The 13,703-nt window shown below is 32.8% G+C and overlaps 1 protein-coding gene across 11 annotated transcripts in view; it reads right to left on the bottom strand.

Moving 5' to 3' along the window:
- The window catches only part of Zbtb20 (zinc finger and BTB domain containing 20), an 806,989-nt gene that overhangs the window by 468,326 nt on the left and 324,960 nt on the right, over window positions 1-13,703 (bottom strand). For all 11 annotated transcript variants that reach the window (XM_071615331.1, XM_071615319.1, XM_071615317.1 and 8 more), the window contains one exon: window positions 4,683-4,756. The gene's annotated coding sequence lies outside the window, so the exon portion shown is untranslated. The remainder of the gene's footprint in view (window positions 1-4,682; window positions 4,757-13,703) is intronic.

Genomic DNA, 13,703 nt, shown 5'->3' with positions numbered 1-13,703 from the left:
TTTCCACAGGTAAGAGAAGATGAAAGCCTCACTAGAACAGAGGTATCAAAGAAAGAGAATTAACAAGACCTAGCCACTTACTGGACATCTAGGAGCAGGAAGAGGCACGAATAATATATTTTGAGTCAAGGCCTTAGAGAGCTGGGGTAAGGAAAATTAGGATAGTTGAAAGGCAGATGATTTTTAACTAGGAGAATGAATTCAGTTTTAATATACAGACTCCAAGAAAGCAGTGTGATTTCTATTTGAAGATTTAAATACAGATATTGGAAATGTAGACCTGGTGTTTGGAGAGGTATTAGAACTAGAGATATAAACTTGTGAATTATCAATGGTGAAATACTTGAAGTTCTGTAACTCTGCAAAACAGTGTCAAGTCATGGGAAGAGTAGGCATATAGAGTTTGACAGACATGTTCACATTCTGTATCTAAAACTTATCAGTCACATGACCTGGGACAAACTGCTTAATGCCTCTACTTTCTCATATAGGAAAAGGGAAAAATAATTTTATCCTTAATTAGGATTACATGAGTTGAGTAATTAAAGGGTCTTTTTATCTTTAAAGGTTCTTCCATGGGCTGGGGATGTGGCTCAAGTGGTAGCGCACTTGCCTAGCATGTGTGAGGCACTAGGTTAAATTCTCAGCACTACATAAAAATAAAATAAAGATATGTGTCCACCTAAAACTAAAAAATAAATATTAAAAAAAAGTTTTTTTTTAAAAAAGGTTCTTCCATATTTGGAGGACAAAGTTCCTAGTAAAAAAGTATTTATTTATTTAAAAGACTTGTTCTTTTAAAATTTTTTAGTTGTACATGCACACAATAAACATATTTATTTTTATTTATTTATTTTTATGTGGTGCTGAGGATCAAACCCAGTGCCTCACATGTGCAAGGCAAGTACTCCATCACTGAGCTACAATCCAGCCCTGTATTTATTTTTTAATCCACTATCTTAAAAATATGTGATTTGCTTTCTTTTGATATTTAACTTTCTTTGATTGGATTCCATGTTGCAACCCCTACTTTTGTAAAACTGATGCTCCTATACATTCTGGTTCCCTTCTACTTGCTTCTCTTTAGTCACTGACACCAATAAGCATTATACTATCAAATCACACTATTAGTATTCTCTGTTTCATTGGCTTTCATTTCATTTCAATTCCTGATGGCCCAGAAAAAAAGGTAACAATTTACTCCTTGTGCTTTCCCATTTAACATTTTATTTATAAGAAAGATGCATCCATTTTACAAATTTCTTAATGACAGGAAATAGGTATTATTTAGCTATGTATCCTGATGGCATTTTGCTTATTGGAGGCATAGAACTAATATGCATTAGTGTAGAGCAAAGAGACAAAAGGTTTGAGGAGTAAGTCTTGTTGAAGACCTCCATATGGGGCCCTCATTTGACATTTCTATGCCTCAATTCCCCATTTTTTTTCAATATGCCAATGCTTCCATGTTTTTTGTTTGTTTGTTTTTGTTTTTGTTTTTTTAAGGGAAGATCAGTTTCTTTATATTTGTGCCATAAAAACTTGGCACTTTTGTACATGGTGACTTGAATTTCTTCATGTGGGGAAGGGGAATGTTTAGATGGAATAAAATAATTTTGAGGAAGAATTTACACTATATCCAGGACTTAACTTTGGGTAAAATAATACAAAAAATTCTTACACTCACTTCTTTGGATTTCTAAATGACAGAAACCAATAAAGGCAACATGAAATAAGTTATCAGGGAAATAAATTAATTTTAAATTATTAAACTTTATTTCATTTTTTTTCAGACTCTGAAAAACTTTTCTCTGATGGAAATGACCCCTTGCTACAGTGACATTCTGACACCATGCATGATGCACACTCTTGGAAAGTCTGAATTCCATGTCACAATGGCTCTGTTCAGACTACTGGTTTCATCATGCCTGTAAGCCCAATTAAACTACTGAAGTTTTTAATGGTCCTCTGTCTACTCTGTAAATCATCATAAGAATCATAAAGAATATTAAGTCAACCAATAAATTTGCCTCTGTACGATTCACTGCACCACCAAAGGCATGGTGTCAATAATACAGGAATAATAAAAAAAAAATAAATGTTTTGATAACAGTGTTTTCAGAATAGCCCTTTAAGTATGAATTTTGGATGGCTTGGTGAAGGGGACTGTAGTTCAACATGTCTCAAAACTGAGCCCAAAATGATTTGCTCTTCAGGAAATACTGTTCATGCCATGAGGGTAGAGGAAAGATTGAAGCCTGTGCATCTGCATTTGTGTCTACTCTCAGGTCTACATGTCTAAGGATGATTTGCATGGGTGGTCAGTATGATTTGTGTAAATGCATGTGCCAAACTGGACCTCGATTTATTTATTTCAAAGTGAGTTGATGGGACTTTCAATTCCTACATCCTTTGCAGTTGTAATGTTTGATGATGTTCTACCCTTAAATCCTTTCCACCTCAATTTTTCAGTCTTAAAAAATGTGAAATATTCTATAAAGTTCTTTGATGTTCTTAAATGTTACTCAATATGGTAACAGTCCAATTCACTAGGCCTAAATTTTATCATTTTAGTTTTGCCTCAGAGGCCAAGTTTTATGAGCACCTTAATTTGCATCACCAGAAGCTGATTTAATAAAAATGAAAGGATTCCTTTTGGAAATAAATCTTTAAAAGTGTTGGTGGGAGGAGGGACAGAAAAATTTATGTCAAATAGTTCTGAGTTCTAAAGAATATTGTGGACTTATTGTTTAGAAACTGGTCCTGAATTTTTATGTAATGAAAATAATTTCTGCTTATAGTAACTTCTTAATTTTCTGCTCTTGTGAGCCAATATCTATTCTACAACTTGACCCACTTCCTTGAAGCACAGTCTACTGTATGACAACTAAAAAAAACTTAAATGGCAGAGCACTGTCCACCTAGAGTCAAGTCAAGTTTAGGAGACATAAGACACAAGTTAAATGGAAAACTACTGAAGACCATTTCACAGACAAAATGGATGTGGTATGAATAGGTATTCCTATTTTGTCAGGAAAAAGAAGAGTAAAGTCAATGAGGTATATGATGAAAAGAAGATTTATCTTTAGAAAATTCCTTCATGAGTGTTTTCCCCTAAAAAACTTATTCAATCTTTCTTTAAAATAAATATTCTCTGGATGAATGAATTCTAAATTTCTGAGTTTTTACAAATGTAATGGTACTAATAACAATAGCTATTTTGTGATCACCCATTATTGTATCAAGTAGTGGGGAATTATAAAAATGAACAAGGAGGGGTCTTGTTTTTAGAGACTTTACAGTGGGTTTGAACTTTTGCAGTTATGACAAAATCACAATAATCATTTATTCTCTCATGCCAGCCAAGAACTGTGCTGAGTTGACAACACATATAAGCTGCCAAAGTCCCTCTATTTCACCTGATGCCCTGACAGGGTGATGATCTTGGTTGGCCCATGCATCATCCCACCAAAAAATAAATAAATAAATAAATAAATAAATAAATAAATAGAAGAACTTATAAAGAATTTAAACAAAAGACAGAGACATTTAAAACACTCCAGGACTGTCTACAGTCAACACACAAGAACTACAGTCAATAATGAAAGAGTGCAGTTAATCAAGGTAAAAATGGAAGAAATCACCTTTAGTGCTCTCTGCTGGACAATGACTGGCACTCTGAAAACCACGATGCAGCAAAACCACATCTGGTATTCCAACAAGGAAAGTTAAGTGTTCTAAGACAATCTAGCAAAAGATCTTGCAACACATTAAACTTCAAAACTGAGGAAGATGTCATAAGCTTCTGGATTTCATTACAAGATACACATTTGGACCTAAAACTTATAAAAGAAATGATTGACTTTCCTTGTAGTATTTCACAACCTTTGAGTACAGCATTAAAATGATTTTCCTTTTTTTTCCTCCACCAACCATAAGCTTCTGTTTTCTTACCCTGGGCATCTGAATCTTTTATGTGCTCCAGTTCTATTCACTGCCTGTTATTCAGACATTGAAATCCCAAATGTTAATTGTTCTTCCAAGTACATTGACAAAACAGCAGCTAAATAAGGGTAGACCAGACTGTGGTAGACTCTGACATGCATTTATGGAACAATGGGGCTCTGAGAGACAGCCTTGTAGCTCACGGGAAGACAGAAGATGTGCTATTTTGATTGCTTTGTAGCAGAATGGGGAACACGAGCACACAAGGGAATTATGCATTTTACTTAGTTTTGCCCAAAGTCCTCAAGGCAACAGGATCTTGTGATGTCATCATGAACTTTCCATTTCCATTGACACAAAGGCTAAAAATTTCTAATGACATCACAAAGGAAAATGGAATCTACTTAGATTCAATAAGAAATCTTCTTTTACCTTTCATGAGTCTGGTACAAAAAAATGCAAGAATCTTTCCAAACAGGGTGTATGTCACTGTGCTGAAACACTGTGGGTGACACCCTCCCTAATGAAATTCAAACCAGCCAAAAGAAAGAATCTACACTTTCGGTTAAATAAAAAAGATATACTGAATATTGAGCCTACCAACTTTTTTTTTTTCTTAAAAGAAGGAAAATTATTTAAAGATATATTTCTTCAGGGACTTTCAAAACCAATGTTTTTGTCCGTTTTTGAGATTAGTCACAGAAAAACAGAGGAAGGTACAGGAAGCTTCTACTTACAGGAATATAGTGCAGCTCAATCTTTTGTTTTTAAGGTGCAGTGATTTCAGTCTTTAAATGTAACTTCAGGCAGTCTGAAAAGAAACAGGTTAAAATCTCTTTCAGTTATAATTGGTATTTCAGATTTAATTAAAAATTAAACTTTCATAATGTTTCACCATCCAAAGCAATGCATTATCAGTCAAGCGTGGCTTTTTTTTTTTTTTTCCCCCTGTTAAGGAAAAAAAAGAAACCTTCTTCCCAGAGTAGTTTTTTAATGAAAAGAAAAGGATCTAAAGAGTGAAGAGAGAAAAAGCAATTCTGAAAAACAAAATATGCCTCCATGTTAAGGATTTTGTAATGATATGAGTAAGAACTTAGTGTTTTTGCATTTTAGCTATATTTTATCTGATATTTTAGAAAATATTCCTAAACAACAACTTTACAAAGATTACATAAAATTAACACTCAGAGAATAAATAAGAAAATCTATGGATTTGAATATACACATTAAAGAAAAAGTATGAGTTCAAATGGAATTGGGAAAAATGCTAGATCTATTTGTTTCAAATGACTGAATTGAATGGTGGTGGGGCAGATGGTGAAGTAGAGGTAAATGAACATATTTAGTAACACAAAATGGTCATTGCACTGTATTATTGGTTAGTGTGCCTTATTTCACATCATATTGTGTATCTTGTCAATGCAATCCCGAGTCATCATGAACAGGAAACAGCACAGGAAGATCACCAGGTTTTAAACCAGACCTCCTGATTTAACTCCTGGTTCAAAAAACATGTATCTTTAATCTTCAAATTTAAGAGTACATGAATTAAAATCTGAGCTTAAAACATCATACTATATTTTTCAGTCCCTTTCTTCTTCAAACAATATCATCTATAAATAATAGTTAAAAAAAAAACACATACACACTAGATTAAGTCATGTTTATTTTTATCTTCAAATTGTTATTTGAAGGGATTTAGAAATAGTTTTTAAAATGTAAAGTGGAGCTATTATAATTATCCTTCTTTTATTTTACAGCAGTATTTTTGAATATATATTTGTACCACTAAATATGGTATGTTTATGTTCAACCTCATATAATGCAAAGTAATATTTTAATATTTCCACATATGAGAGTACAATCATAAATTACCCCTGAAACTGCACCTATTATTAGAATATGCATCTGGTTCTCACTTGTGAATCCTGTTTTCTTTTTCCTTTGTAATATATGGAAGAATAATTTGGGTAATGCGTCTATTTGATATACATAGATTTTAAATGCAAACTTGCTCAGCTTCACACTAAATTCACCCATGAATGGATTAGGCTTTTAAAAAATCACTGACATTGACTAACTAAACTTTTCCCCTGCTTCTCAAATGCCTGAATTAGACTGAAAATGCACCAGTGTAAAGACAGAAATTATGGAGGCGTCACCAGGGACAACTGAATGAGAGGAGGGGAGTGCACATATATCCTTATAAGGCAACAAAACATTCGTAAAAGAAACTGACAAAAATAACTGCTCAGAAATTATATGGAATAACAATAATCCCTGATAAATGATTCCAAAACATAAAAACTGCCCACCTCTACATGAATCCAAATCACCAACTAGTATTGTTCTACTCACCAATAAAATATGGTTAGTGAAACTGATTCACCGTCTAGCTCAGACAAGAAAAGGTGATAGAAACTGGGCTGGATATTTATATATGAACTATTTAACTGACAACTAGCAGTTCAGTTTAATCAGTCAGATCTCCTTTTTCTCAATTCACCAGATGTTGACTGAATTGAACTATCAGTTCAAAATAATAAAGTCTATTCTGTGAACAGTCTACTAAGTTACATTTCCCCTGCCCCTTATGTCATTCCTCTTTGTCTTCTTTGAACTTTGTTTTCACTCCATTTCTGTGTATTTCCTCCCTACTTTCACTTCTTGATTTCTCCCTCCCCCTTTATCTCTGTCTCTGTCTCTGTCTCTTTCCCCCCTTGGTGAGGGTAATGAAGCTCAAAAATAACATCTTGTATCCTGTTGAGGAAAACTTGGTCACAACTATCCTTCCAGATGACAAACTCATTCTTAAATGTCTGTTTCCCAATCCAAAGAAAACAGAACAATTGAGAAAATAGAGACACAACGTCACTTACCACCATCACCACTACCACCACCACCACTTTTAATTCCTATGCTGCATTCATCACAAGGGGGACGAAGTTTATTTACATTTTACCTAACCTCAAATAGGACCACAAATAAGACTAATAACAGGACCATTCTGTGGCACTCAGGCAAACGGCTGGGCAAAACAGATGGATCTTACTTTGCGCCAGGACTCAAAAATACAGTCGCCAACTCACTGTTGGCGACTACGTATCTTGGCCCAAAGATGGACCTGGAAATGGGACCAGTTGTCTTTGATATGAATTCTGCTCCTCTTCATATCTGCCTCATGAACAAGTCATTAACTTTATCACTATGTAATGGGACTCAGTATTGGGTAAAGACTGCTTAGAAAGCAGGTCATTAAGGTGGTAAAATATTATGAGGACATGTTGATAAGATTAAGGAGTAGAAAGTTAGGACAAGGACTTTCTTACTGGCACTACTGTCTACTTTTCAACTTTCTGGTTTTTGTGTGTTTTATTTTTCCCAAATTCACACTGTACAATGAACCCACTTTAAAATAGCAGACTAACAGAGTATGTGTTATCAATAAGAATAACTTGCTCCTGACATTTCAGGTTCCAAAAAATTTTAATTTTTTTTTTGTTGTTGTTGTTTTGTCAAACAGATCAATCTCAGTCATTATCAGAATTGACAACTAGTGCCAGACTTCTCTAATCAGGACAAAACTATATAAGGTTTTATAGATTACAGTCAACATCCAATGATGCACTGAAAAACAGCTCAGTAATCAATGTAAATTACAAAGCCTGGAAGAATACTTCCTTCCAAGAGATCCTCTAGCAAAAGAGTTCTACATTCTGCACTAGTTAAAGATTCTGAATGGCTTTCCAGAGAAGTAGCAAAAGCTTTGTATTACAGTAACCTATCCTGTGCTTCACAAAGCGACAGACAAAGCCACCAGTCAATTAAAAAAGAACCGAAGGGGGCGAGGAACTATAGATCTGAACATTGAGTAGGAAAAAAAGGGTTGGTTTTTTTTTGACCACCTTCTACTTTAAAATCCTCACTTAGGAGTTTTAGATATCACCAGGTCACAGAACTTCAAGGAAAGAACAACAATGCACTCCAGTTTAGGAGGCCTGTTAATTCAGGCATTCCTTTTCCTTTTCTCCCAACCATTCAGCCCTGATTATATCTTACTCAGATTATTTTTGAGAGTTCACTCACCTCTCTAAGATTTATTCATGTTGACACTGTTCAGATTTGATTTTTAAAAGATACAAGCTCTGTCTATGGTCAACATAGAAGGCTAATTATAAAACTTTGGGGTTTTTTAGATTTTTTTCTTTAAAAAAACTTTATTACAGAAAATTTCAAACATATGTAAAGGTGAAGTGCATAGTAAAAATGAACTCCTACATACTCACCACCCATAGTCAATTTATTTTCTAGCCACCCTTTCACCCACTTTTTCTTCTACCAGATCATTTCAAAGACAATCTCAAATAGCATGTCATTTCATCTGCCTTAGTATGCTTTACTGAAAGGTAACAACTTTTTACAAACATAACTCATTTCATCCAATTTCAAAACTAAAACAACTCTTCAATGGTATTGAATATTCTGTAAATGTCAAAGAATTGACTTTTAAATATTTTTATTTTTATTTTTTCACTCTCCCTCCCTTCTTCCCTCCTTTCCTCTCTCCCTTCCTTCCTCACTCTTTCTTAAGGTAGCTACTTTGAATCAGGATTCATGTAAGATCATCATATTATATATGGATGATTTCCCTTTAATTTTTTATTATTTTAACTTCCTATTATGAAACAATTTTAGATTTATGAAAAGAAAGTACAGAAGGTTCTCATATTTCCTTCATCAACTTTTCCTAATGTTAATGTTTTATATAACTAAGATAAATTTCTCAAATTTAAGAAATTAACATTGATACAAACCTATTAATGAAACTGTAGACTTTATTTAGAGGCTACCAGTGTTTCCACTAATATCATTTTTGTGTTCCAAGAATCAGTTCAGGATACCAAATTGCATTTAGTATCATGCAATCATGTCTACTTTAGTCTCTTCTCATCTGTGACAGTTTCTCAGTCCTTCCTTGTTTTGCATGACCTTGAAAGTTATTGGTCAAGTATTTCATGTTACTGAATTTAAATTTGTTTGATGTTTTCTCCTAATGAGATTGGGATTATGAATTTTAGGGAAGAATACAGAAGAAGCAGAAGTGCCCTTTTTATAATATCAGATATTATGATATAACATCACACATCACTGTGGATGTTAACACTGGCTCCTTTGTTATGATTGTCACTGTCAGGTTTCTCTATATTTCCTTCAGTTTTAATAAACATAGCTTTGTTTTTAATAGCATGCTGATGTATAATTTATATAAGATATAATTTACCCTTATTAATTATAATAATAAATTTAAGAAAATTTAGAGTTGCATAACCATCATCATAATCCAGTGTGAGAACATTTTTGTCAACCTTACAAATTTCCTTCCTAACCTGAGGCAGTTAAGCTCCACTTTCAGCCCTAGACCCATGCAAATAATCTGCTTGCTTTCTCTAAAACTCTGCCTTTTATGGACATTTCCTGTAAATGCAATGATACAACATGCATTCTCTGTCATGTAGCTTTTTTTCATTTATAATAGACCTTTTATAAAGATTTATTTATGCTGTGGCATGTAGCAACAATGTATTTCTTTCTACTGATGGATGGAATTACATTGTATGGATGTAGCACATTTTGTTTATCCATTTATCAGTTGATGGACATTTGGATTGTTCCCAGTTTTTATTTTTGACTATTATGAAAAATACTGCCTTGAACCTTTACTTTGTACAGGTCTCTGTGTGATGTGTTCTTATTTCTCTCAGGTATATAACTAGAAGTGGAATTGCTGGGTCATAAGTATAAATTTATTTTAATTTGTAAGGAATTTGGAAACCACTTTCAAAGTAGCTGTACTATTGTACATTCCCACCAGCAATGGAAGAGGATTCCAGTTTCTCCATATCTTCACCAACACTTGTTACTCTCATTTTTAAATTATTGCTGCTATATTGGGTTTGAAATAGTATTTCCTAGATTAAATTTACATGTTATTAAGTATTAATTATGTGGAGCATCTTTTATCTGCTTGTTAGCAATTCCTACTTTTTCTTTTCTGAAATGACTAGTCAAAAAAATTCCCAATTTTAAATTGGGTTGTTCATCTTTTTATTATTGAAGAGGTCTTTGTATGGTATGGATAGAAACTCTTTATCAAATTATGATTTACAAATCCTAACCTTGAAGATATTTTTTTCCTGTCTTCAGCCTGTCATTTTATTTCTATAATAATAACTATTGAAATGGAAAAGCTTTAAACTTTTTAAAAATCCATATTTTTTTTCTTTTTTAAATCAAATTCTTGGTATCATGTCTATGAACTTTATCTATCTCCAGGTCGTGAAGATTTCTCCTATGATTCTAGTAATTTTATAATTTCACTTCTTATTCTTAGGTCCACAATCCACTTTTAAGTAATTTTTAAGTATAGTGTGATGTAAGAATTTAAAATATTTTTCTCTATAGTCTTAGTACATGAATATAAATATATATTTCATATAGTCCTAGCACCTAAGAACCTAGCACTATTTATTGTAAATGATCTCTTCCTCTTCCAAATTGCCTTGGTACTTTTGTCAATAGCTACTCACCAAAAATGTAAAGGTTACTTTTCTGCACTCTCAGTTCTATCCCAGTAGATGCCAGCACCACATGTTTTTCCTTACTATACTTTTTATTGTAAGTTTTAAAATTAGGAAGTTTACATCATTTGATTTTGTTTTATTTTTCATAGTTATTTTAATCTGAATTTTTTGCTTCTTCATTTAAATTTTAGAATGAGTTTTTTAATTCTGTAAAAATGTATTCTTTCTGATGTTATTAAAAATGAAATTTTTTTCTTAATCTCAGTTTTGTTGCTAGTATATGAGAACAAATGATTTTTGTACAATGATCTTTTATCTAGTTAACTCACTAAACTCATTTATTAGGAAATAAAAAGAGTTTTATTTAATTCTGTTCTATCTTCCCTTTCCTTCTCTTCAGTTTCTTTTCCTTCCCAACTCTTCCCTTTCCCTTTCCTTTCTTTTTTTTAAATTAACCTCTCTCTCTACCTCACTCTCTCTCTCTTTCTCTCTAACATTCTTGGTAGACATTTTATTACAATGCTTAATATAATAGGTAAAATATGATAATACTGTCCGATTCCCAATTTTAGAAGTAAATAAGACATCTTTCATCATTAAGTTATTCATAGATTTTTCATAGATGCCCTTTATCAGGTAGAAATTCCTGTCTGTTACAAGTTTATTGAAATTTCTATTACAAATACATATTGGATTTTCTCAAACTTTTCTGCATCTATTGAGATGGTCAATTTTTCCTTTTATTTTATTACTATGGGATATTACATTGAGATTATTGGATAGCAAGCACATTCTATGTTCCTGGGATAAATCCAATTATTCAGGTTGTATAATAATTTTCAATATTGCTCATATTTGATTTTTGAATTTTTTTGAGGATTTTGATGTCTGTTTTCATGAGGGATAGTAATCTGAAGTTCACTTTTATTGTGATGTCTGTGTCTGGCTTTAGTTGCAGGGTAATAATCCTCTCATAGAATGAACTGAAAAGTTTTATTTTTCTTTATTTCATGTAAAATTTTGTGAAAGATTGATTATTTTTCTTCTTTTGGACAGAATTTACCAGTGAAGCAATCTAAATCTACCATTTTTTAAAAAAAATTATCTCTTTACTGTTATAGGCCTATACAAATTGTCTATTTTTTTTTGAGTCAGTTCTGTTAATTTGTGCATTTTTAGTAGAGTTTAATTAGTCTAACTTGTTGAACATCTTGGGATATATTTTTTTATATTATTGTCTCACAACTCTTTCAATCTCTATGGCATTAATAATTTCTATAGCAATGTCCCCTCTTTCATTTCTGATTTTCTGATTTTCATTAACTGTCATCTTCTCTAATTTTTATTTAGTCAGTCTAGCAAAAAGTCCAACAATTTTGTTAATCTTTCAAAAAACTAACTTTTGATTCCATTGGTTTTCTATGTTACTTTCTTTCCTATTTAATTGTTTCTGTTGCTTAGTATTTTCTCTTTTTTAAATTATTTTTAGTGATATATTTATAGTATCTATTTTTATATACACATGTTAGTTACCTTTCTGTCACTATAATGAAATATCTAAGGCAATTAACTTATAAAGAGAAAAAGGTCTATTTTGCCCCACAACTCTGGTGTTTCCAGTCCAGGATTGAGTGGCCTCATGGATTTGGGATTTTGTAAAGGGCAACACAGCAGATTGGAGTGTATGATGGAGCTAACCACTCAGGTCAGGAGCCAGGAAGCTGAGTAAAAGCAAGGATCAGTAGAATCCCATCTTGTTCAAGAACCCACCTACCATTAGGTACCACACTCATACTAGGCTCCATTTCCTAAAGGTCCACAGTACCTCCCAGTAGAGTCACCCTGTGGATCAATTCTTCAACACATGATCTTTGGAGGACACTACCCATATTCAAACCATAACACTACATAATCACATGGCCAGGTTTTCTTCTATCCCCACTGCTTTGAGTGGATTTTAATTACTGTTGGTTGTAATTTCTTTTCAGTTAAAATAATTTTTCTGCAGTATTTCCTTAAGACAATTCTATTAGCAATAAATCATTTCAGCCTTTGTATATCTGGGAAATCTTCATTTTGAAAGAACAGTTTTGCTGGATATAAAATTCTCGATTATATCTTTATTTTCCTTCAGCACTTTGAATATGTTATCCTTCTACCTCTGGTTTTAATTGTTTCTACTAAGAAGCAAGCTGTTAATCAGAGTGTTGTTCTTTCTGTCTACTAAGTCTTTTTTCTCTTGTTGCTTTCAAGATTTTCGGTTTCTTTGGCCTCCAAAAGTCTGAGAATCAAACTCTTGTGTTTGACTTTTGTGTTTATTCTACTTAGTGCTTTTGAGCTGGAATATTTAGGCTGATGCTATTCCTCATAGTAGGGAAAGTTTTGCCCGAACTTCTTCAATTATTTTTCTGCCCCTTGTTTCTGTCCTCCTTTCCTGTTTCTGTCCTCCTTTCCTCCTATTTCACTATACATGTTAGTGTGTTTAATGATTATCTCACAGGTCTCTGAAGCTTAATTCATTTTCTTCAGTTTTTTCCTTTGGATTAGATAATTTCTGTTGCTTTATCTTCAAGTTCACTGTGTCTTTCTTCTGCCAGCACATCTGCTGTTGAGACCCTCTAGCAATTTTTTAAATTTCAGTCATACATTTCAACTCCAAAATTTCATTTCTTTCCAAATAATTCTTATCTTTATAATGAAACTCTATTTGAAGAGTAATTATAGTAATGCTTTTATTTAATAATTTAACATGATTTCCTTATTTATTTGAACACATTTATAAGCACTGCTTTCATGTCTCTCTGCTAAATATTCAACATCTGCTCTCCCCACTTCAACTCAGAGTCTGTTTCTTTCAACTGCCTTTGTAACTGGGTATGGATCATACTCATATTTCTTTAATTTCATAATTTTCCTTGAAAACTGATATTTTATATGATATGACAACTTTGGCTTCTGATTTTTCCCTTTTAGGGGTTGTTGCTGTATTGTTCTTTGTTTCTTTAGGAGTTGTTTGATCTAACTCTGTGGAGTCTGTCTCCTCCATGCTGTGCAACTGCTGATGTCTCTGTTTAATTTTTGTAAAAACTATTTTCATTTTTTAGGTAGGACTTGCTATTATGTCCACACACTTTATAGGCCAGAAAATCATTCACCAGAGGTTGTGTACAACCACAC

This window comes from Marmota flaviventris, chromosome 8, assembly GCF_047511675.1.
Source record: "Marmota flaviventris isolate mMarFla1 chromosome 8, mMarFla1.hap1, whole genome shotgun sequence".
Taxonomy (NCBI): Eukaryota; Metazoa; Chordata; class Mammalia; order Rodentia; family Sciuridae; genus Marmota; species Marmota flaviventris.
Note: the sequence above shows the minus strand (reverse complement) of the source record. Positions and strands in the feature narration are given on the sequence as shown.